Raw genomic sequence first — 8,891 nt, forward strand, 5'->3', positions numbered from 1 at the left:
CCTGGTCACTGGACACTGTCCTCAGCCCTGGAACCTCCTTTTCAGGAGGAACCTTGATGAGCTTGAGTAAGACAGAGGAGAATGACCGGGCAGTCGGGGTATGGGCACCATGCTTCACGGTGAGCACCTGAGGCTGCCAAGACCATTTAAGCTTAAAAAAGGCTAATAAGAACCTCGTGGTGTAATTAATCTTATTCTGTGTTGTTCCAAAACACAACAGAGATAAATCCTCAGGGTCAGGATGAGTTCATGCCAAAGCTGCACATCTACCTACCTCCCTGGGCTGGAGGCCTCAAAGCCCCTTCCACTGGGAGACTTGAACTTGTGAAATGACTGCCCCAAACTCAGTTGCTGGGCTGATCAAGTAGGCCCTGAAGGCCACTTCTCCCTTATGGGGGTCACCTCCTGGGAAGGCCAGCTGCACCTTAGCATGCCATGAGAAGCGGCTTCCTGGTTATCATCATCATCATCATCACATCAAAAGCGTTTTTTTTTTTTTTTTTTTTTTTTTGAGACAGTGTCTTACTCTGTCTCCCAGGCTGGAGTGCAGTGGCACAATATTGGCTCACTGTAGCCTCTGCCTCCCAGGTTCAAGTGATTCTCCTGCCTCAGCCTCTTGAGTAGCTGGGATTACAAGCACCCGTCACCAAGCCCACTAATTTTTGTATTTTTAGTAGAGACGGGGTTTCACCATGTTGATCAGGCTGGTCTCGAACCCCTGACCTCAAGTGATCCACCCACCTCAGCCTCCCAAAGTGCTGGGATTAGAGGCATGAGCCACTGTGCCCGGCCCAAAAACACTTCTTGAGCAGCTCCTAGGTGTAGGACCCACTGTCACCTTGAATAGCATTTGTATATTCCTCTTGGATTCACCCACATGGCAGAGCTCTGGAGTACAAGGACCGTCACCTTATAACAGATTCGCAGTGGGAGTTAGGAAAAGTCTGTCACTCCTGGAAGCGCTGAGTCTTGCAGGGATTCTGGAAATGAGGTGCTCAGGTCTGTGTTGTCTAATGGCTCCTCAGAGTCCCAGTTGTCCTCCACCCCAGCTCAAATACGTCTTCTTCTTTTTTTTTTTTTTCATTTTAAAACATTTTATCGAGGAGAAATTTGAAGATACACAAAAGTAGAGTAGCATCATTTCACCAAAGAGGAGATATGGACAGCAAATAAGCACATGAAAAGACGCTCCTGATTATCATTAGCCATTAGGGAAATGCAGATTAAAATCACAATCAAATAGCACCATATACCTATCAGAATGGCTAAAATAAAAAACAACGAGATGCTGGTTGAGGTGGCTCACGCCTGTAATCCCAGTGCTTTCGGATACCGAGATGAGCGGATCACTTGAGTCCAGGGATTTGAGACCAGTTTGGCCAATATGGTGAAACCCCATCTTTACCCAAAAATACAACAATTAGCCGAGCATGGGGGTGCACAACTGTAGTTCCAGCTACTCAGGAGGCTGCGGTGGGAGGAGCACTTGAACCTAGGAAGCAGAGGTTGCAGTGAGCCCAGATCACACTACTGCACTCCAGCCTGGGCAACGGAGCGAGACTGCATCTCAAAAACAAAACAAAACAAAACAAAAAAACAGGGACAACATCAAATGTTGGAGAAGGCGCAGAAAAACAGGATCACTCATACATTGACTGGTGGGAATTTAAAATGGTAGAGCCCCTCTGAGCAGCAGTTTGACAATTTCTTACATGCAACCATAAAACCCAGCAATTGTTAGACTTGGCATATATGCCAGAGAAATGAAGACCTAAGTTCATGCAAAAGCATGTACACTTTTATAGCATATTTATCCATAATAGCTAATAACAAGAAACAATCCAGAAGTCCTATAACAGGCCAATGGGTAAATAAACTGTGGTATATTCATATAATGGAATACTACTCAGCAATAGCAAGAAATGAACTATGGATACATGAAAACACCTGGGTTAACTTCCACAGAATTATGCGGAGTGAAGAAAAGCCAATCGCAAGAGGTTACATACTGTATAATTCCATTTGTACACCGTTCTTAGAATGACAAAATTATAGAAATGGAGAACAAAGTAGTGGCTATAAAAGGGTGACACGAGGGATCCTTGTATTGATGGAAATGTTCTGTAGCTTGACTGCATCAATGCCAATATTCTAAGATTGTACTCTGGTTTTGCAATATGTTGCCATTGGGGGAAACTAGGTGAAGGGTACACAAAATCTCTCTGTAGTTTTTCTTGCAACTTCATGTATGTGAGTCTACAATTTTCTTTTTCTTTCTTTTCTTTCTTTCTTTCTTTCTTTCTTTCTTTCTTTCTTTCTTTCTTCTTTCTTTCTTCTTTCTTTCTTCTTTCTTTCTTTCTTCTTTCTTTTTCTTTCTCTCTCTCTCCTTCCTTCCTCTTTCTTTTTCTTTCTTTCTTTCTTTCTTTTTTTTGGATGGAGTTTTGCTCCTGTTGCCCTGGCTGGAGTGCAATGGCACGATCTTGGCTCACTGCAATCTCCGCCTCCCGGGTTCAAGAGATTCTCCTGCCTCAGCCTCTGGAGTAGCTGAAATTACAGGCATGTGCCACCACACCTGGCTAATTTTGTATTTTTAGTAGAGATGGGGTTTCTCCATGTTGGTTAGGCTGGTCTGGAACTCCCGACCTCAGGTGATCTGCCCACCTCAGCCTCAAAGTGCTAGGATTACAGGCATGAGCCACCGCACCCTGCGGGCTCTACTATTTTCTAAGAATACAAACCTTAATTTTAAAAAGTCTTAGAGCATATGAAAATAAAGCAACATTACATTCTCATGCCTGACACAAATGAAGGCCGGGCACGATGGCTCATGCCTGTAATCCCAGTACTTTGGGAGGCTGAGGTGGGCGGATCAGTTGAGGTCAGGAGTTCGAGACCAGCCTGACCAACATGGCGAAACCCTGTCTCTACTAAAAAAATACAAAAAAAAAAAAAAATTAGCTGGATGTGGTTGCACGCTCCTGTAGTCCCAGATACTCATGAGGCTGAGGCAGGAGAATCGCTTGAGCCTGGGAGGCAGAGGTTGCGGTGAGCCGAGATTGCACCACTGCACTCCAGCCTGGGCGACAGAGCGAGACTCCATCTCAAAAAAAGAAAAAAAGAAAGTATATGATACACATGAAAATAATTTCTGCTATAAATATTACCATATTGTATTATAATAGCAACAACCAAAAATTGAAGCAAAGTAACTAATTAGTTTCATAATCAGTAGATGCAAAAACCAAAGAAAATATTCTGAAAAGAATCTGGACACCAATAATGAAAGCAACAAAAACACAGAACTCTTTCTACCTCTCACAGGCTCTTATGAGAATTACGGTTAAATTTTTAAGAATCAGAAAATAAAAATAATGTTAAAATGGCATTAACAGAAGGCAGCTCGTTGGTAGCAAGGCCCCAGGGGAGCCATGCATGCACAAACTAGACTGATGGTGCGATTTTTTAAAGCCAACTTAAAACTGGCAATTACAAACACAACGAATTCGATTATAAGAAAATATGGAATCTTATAATGACATTTTACAATAATGACAAGTGAAAGCTCAGAGAAGCAACATGAAAAGCGTCCGCCAGCTCAAATGCTTCCCTCCATCATCTTTCCTCTGACCCCTGGCCTTGGAATAGATCTTTCCCTCTCTTGAGCTCTTGGAGCACCTGGGGTCATCACACTGATCCCCACTTGCCTGGCTCGACAGTTATTCTGTTTGTTTGGCTGCTGAACTGGGCAGTGACCTTCTCAGGGTGTGTGTGTGTTGAGGGGGTATATTTTTTCATCTGTGGAGCTCTCCAGGACCCAGTGAGGGCCAGCATTAGGTGGGTGCTCACCGTGTGCAGGCTGATGGAATTGAATACACGAGGGGAAGATGCTGGGATCTCCCTGGTCCTAGGGGAACACATGATCAAGACCCACGGCCCAGGGCCCTGCTCATGGTCAGATCTCTGCCTCTGCCTGGGCTTGGCCTCAGCAGGAAAAGGTGACAGCACCCAGGGCTTCTGTTGAAAGCTCCCATAGAGGGAGTAAAGAAATGGCTTCTGGTAGAGGAGGGTCCTTTGAGGCCAGAAAAAGGGACAAGAGCAAAGATAAAGAGAGTACCAAGTGCCCCAGGCACCTAACCTAGGCTTTACATTGAGAGGAATGGCAAACTTATGGCATCCCAGAAATCCTCAGGCTTGTCAGGAGGTAGATGGAGTGGCCACAGCCCCCCTGCAGGCAGCTGCCTCCACCTGTTCTGAATGCCCCTACGCCACACTCTCAAGCCTTGAGCAGGAAGGAGCAGCCATTGTGCCTTTCAAGGCATGTCCCACATCTGCAGTTTGCAGAAGGCTCAACATATTCCAGGCAATATTGGGAAACGGACAAGCTGGGTGCTTGCCCTCTACCAGCAGCTAGGTAGGGCCAGCTAGGCCATTTATTAGCTATTTGGCCTTGGGCAAATTGCTGAACATCTCTGCTTGGGAACAATAGCTGTATGTAATCGCAGAGCAATTGAGAGGGTTAAATGACTAAATGTGTTGAAACAATTTAAGTGTTTGCCATTATCACTCTTCTAGGTCACAGCACAGACATGGCAACTTCTCAGTTGGAAATGCACCCCTGGAATTCTGCCTGCCAGAGAGAGATGGCTGTAGAGACCTGTGTGCATCAGGTGGGGAGTCACAGCAGCCTGAAGACTCAAGGCAGTGACCTTTGATGCCTTGACGTCACCCATATCTGCTTGGTGACCTTGGGTAGGTCTTTGAACCCAGCTATGCCTCTATTTCTGCTTCCTCCTCCACTGGAGAAAGCAAGGCATGGTTCCATGACACCTGACAGCACATTAATAGCCAGACTGTGTCTAATTTATTGGATCTATAAAATGCATTTGCTTCCAAAGCTCATGATCTCATCCTCAAGGCCAAAGTCTTCAGGGGAATCCCTCCCACCCAGGACCCCTGGCATCCCTCCCTCCCGGAGAATGTTTGCCCAACACTTATAAGAATGGAAGGTGCTGTCTCCATAGCAGCAGGCACTGTGTCCCTTTCAGAGAAAGGTCAAGGGAACACACTGTGCCCAGAGCTCTCCCTTAAGGTCAACAAAGCCCAGCAGAAGCAGGAAGAACAGGGAGGCTCTGTCTCTGGGGCCCAGGACTCTCTTCCCTGACTCCACCTTGGGATCACCTGCTTCCCAGGTACCACCTGCACTGGTGTGTCCTCCACCCACATTGACGCTGCCACCCCAGCTGTGAAGAAGGCAAGACAGGAGGGGAGGGGACATTTAGTGCTCCAGTGACTGTGGAGCACTAGCAAAGAGGAGGCCACAAGATGTTAGGGAAGGAGCAGAGGCCTGGAGCTCATGAAACCTCCTGGCCTTGTCCTGGGCGGACCTGGGCAGTCACACATCCTCTCTAAATGTCTGTTTCCTCATTCTTCCAAGGGAGGTGGGCTCAATGCCCAAGTTCCCATCAGGGCTGAAGTTCTTTGATTCTCATAGCACAGTTCTTGGTAAGAGTGTTAGGGTGTTGACCCCCACTGCAGCCCACCCCTCTGCTCCAGTGCTCACATCTTATGCCGGTAGCCTCCACCCATCTCCTAGAAGGGTCTCAAAGAGCCCTTCCCTCGCTGCTCTTTGTGATCCCTTCCAGAACCCTGGGGCCTCTTTGAGGACCTGTGAATACTGATGGGTGATGGCATGAGCTTTGGAACCAGACAGACCTGATTCAAATCCCAACTTTGCACCTACTGATTGGGTTACCTTGGGGAGTCACAGGTTCTCATCTGTAAAACAGTAAAAACCATGCCTACCTTTTGGGGTGATTATTTAAGTGGTGCAGAGGAGGTGCTCAATAAACGGTCAATTGAATTATTAGGGAAGTCTGTTCTGCGACTATTTCCTGTATGCTTCATGACAATGGCTGGCACTTTGTTCCCTGATGGGGACACATGGCAGAAAAATGGTGGCTAGTCAGACAGGCTTACACCCCTGTTCCATCACAAATGAGATACAACCATAAGATAAAATAATGATGGCTTATCATCCAGCACCAAAGGAATTTCCAAAAGAGAAGTTCTCCAAGCACTTTGAGCATACCAGACCATTGCTTCTCACATGACGGTACACTGTTTGGCTGTTTCTAACAATGAAACACATCTCTAAGGCTTGTCGCCATGGAGCCCTCTTGGAGGAAAGGACCAGAAATCTCCCAGGGACCTCTATCACATTGCGAACCTGTGGCCCTCCCAGCATGGCTTGGGTGGCTCAGCACAGAGCTTCAGCCTGTTGGATGCTGCTCACGGATGTCAGATGGTGCGGGGCGAGCTGGGAGCCAGCCTGGGTTCCTGGCTGATTGTCCAGGTTTCTGCTAACTCATTATGGGACTTAGTGACTAAGCAAGCCACTCGTTCTCTTTGTGCCTCTGCGGCCCAGAATGGGAGGACAGCTTGCCACCTGCCTACGGTCAAGGGAGCTCATTTTAAAAGGGCTTTAATCTTGAGTGACAGGTGGCATATTGGAACCAAATAGTGGTTTTAACCACATAATATTCTTCCCAGGAGCTAACTCTGAATGTTATTTTGCTGTAGATTCAAAATAACATTGCTCAGATATTTATATGTTTATAGCATATATTTATAAACATACGCTCAGATGTTTCTAAACCTGAGGGTAAACATAGCCATCAGGAAAAAAGGTTCACCTAACTGTTTCTTTCTTCATGCTGCTGGTTGATAAATTGGCCTCCCTGAGAAATTTTCCAGGCCCTCAATGCCAACTCAGTCTAGTAACCAATAGAACTGGTGGCATGACCCGTCTATGTCAGGATGGAATTTCTAGGAGCTTCAGACTCCAAGTCAGTTGGAACCCCAAACATTTGGAACTAAATCAAGTAGCACAGGTTTTCTTGTCTGCTGACATCTGCTGACCCTGGTCCCCAGGGAGTTGAAACTAGGGATGCAAAACACATCTGTGCTGTTAGAAGTCAGGAGGGCAGGTGGTGACCTGAAAAGGACACAGGGCAGGGAAAGAGGGATGTGGGGGGAGGGGTTCTGTGGTCTGGCATGTTCTGTGTCATGATCTGGATGCTGATTACTTGGGCATGTGCAATTTGCAAAACTTCATCTTTACAATATGTACAATTTTTTCTATGTATATATACAGTGTTTTAATAAAACACACACACACACACACAACAGGGCCATGCAGGATTTGGGGGCTTTCATGATGGAAACCCATTTCAAAGGCTGCTTCTTTGAGAGGCACTCTGACGCTTACTGTTCAGACTCCCGCCTCAGGAAAAGTCCTGTCATAAACCTTGACCAACTGCCCACATTAATACCCTGCTCAATTTCCTTGCCAGCAGCTTTATGCGCCCATGGGTTCCAGCAAAACTATTGACATTAGCACATCAACACATCATACCCACACTCTGCAGAGGCTTCTGGACGTGTTGTGCTCAGAGCGAATGCTGAACAGGCTGTGGGAAAGATTGGACCTGTAAAGGCCCTCAGCCCCACGATGACGTCATTTCCTCCAGCCAGCATGCACTCCCATTAGAGCCCTGTCCAGGTTCTGTGCTTACCTGCCCAGGTGAGTCAATGAGCTCATCTGAGGTTTGAGGCGGTTGTCCTGGAAAGAGAAAAAACACTAAACAACAAACATAAAGTAGTACCTGCGCCTCCTGCCCCCTAGGAGGCCTTCACCTTGAACTTCACATAGGAAAGGCCAGCTGATGCCAGTGCGTGACTTCAGACTGGGCACTCATGTGCTAAGATAAACATGGCCAATCCCTTTAAACAAACATTGTGGAAATGTTAGGCCAAGCGGTCAGAAAATGGAACCAGGCAGAGGATGGGACACAGGGAATGCCAGCTAGGGGCTAGAACCTTCTCCTCCTGCCACCAAGGAGCCGTGTGACTGGGGCAACTCACCTGCCCTCCCTGGGCCTTGAGTTCCTTAACCCAAAAGTAAGAAATTGGGTCAGAGTAATTTCTAAGTTCCCTGAAAAGAATGGAATGAAATAGCCATGCCCATGCAGTCAGGGTTTGTACAGATTGGTGGGCTGGGTTTGCATTGCCTTATTTTGTGCTGGACTGCAGGGGCAGAAGAGGAAGCTGACCACATGCCTCTGTTCTCGGTGCACAGTTGTCATCAGTCTGTGCAAAGCCCTTCCATGCCAAGTATTATTCTATTCTCCCCCTTTATCCCTAGGCTCCTCTTCTCAGCAGGCATCTACCACAGTATATTTGATATCTGTTCTTAGATATGTGCGTTTATATATGTGAGGGGTGTGTGTGTGTGTATGTATATCTATCTATAGATATATCCTTGTAAAATATGTAGCATAGTTTGGGGTATGTTTTAAATTTACATAAATGGTAGCATGTTGCAAATCTCATTCCATTTCTTCACTCTGCACCCTGTTTTGATGATCCCTCCATGTTGCTGTGTGTGCATTTAGCTTGTTAATCTTGTTAATTCTTACTGATGCATAGAATTTTTTTTTTTTGAGACAGAGTCTCACTCTGTCACCCAGGCTGGAGTGTAGTGGGGTGGTCTTGGCTCCCTGCAAACTCCACCTCCTGGGTTCACGCCATTCTCCTGCCTCAGCCTCCCGAGTAGCTGGGACTACAGGGGCCAGCCACCACACCTGGCTAATTTTTTTTGTATTTTTAGTAGAGATGGGGTTTCACTGTGTTAGCCAGGATGGTCTCGATCTCCTGACCTTGTGATCCGCCCTCCTCGGCCTCCCAAAGTGCTGGGATTACAGGCGTGAGCCACCACCCCTGGCCAGAATTCTTTCTTTCTCTTTTTGAGACAGAATCTCTCTGTGTTGCTCAGGCTGGAGTGCAGTGGTGAAATCTCGGCTCACTGCAACCTCCATCTCCTGGGTTCAAGT

The sequence above is a fragment of the Hylobates moloch genome, unplaced genomic scaffold (assembly GCF_009828535.3).
Source record: "Hylobates moloch isolate HMO894 unplaced genomic scaffold, HMol_V3 SCAFFOLD_3, whole genome shotgun sequence".
In the NCBI taxonomy this organism is placed as follows: Eukaryota; Metazoa; Chordata; class Mammalia; order Primates; family Hylobatidae; genus Hylobates; species Hylobates moloch.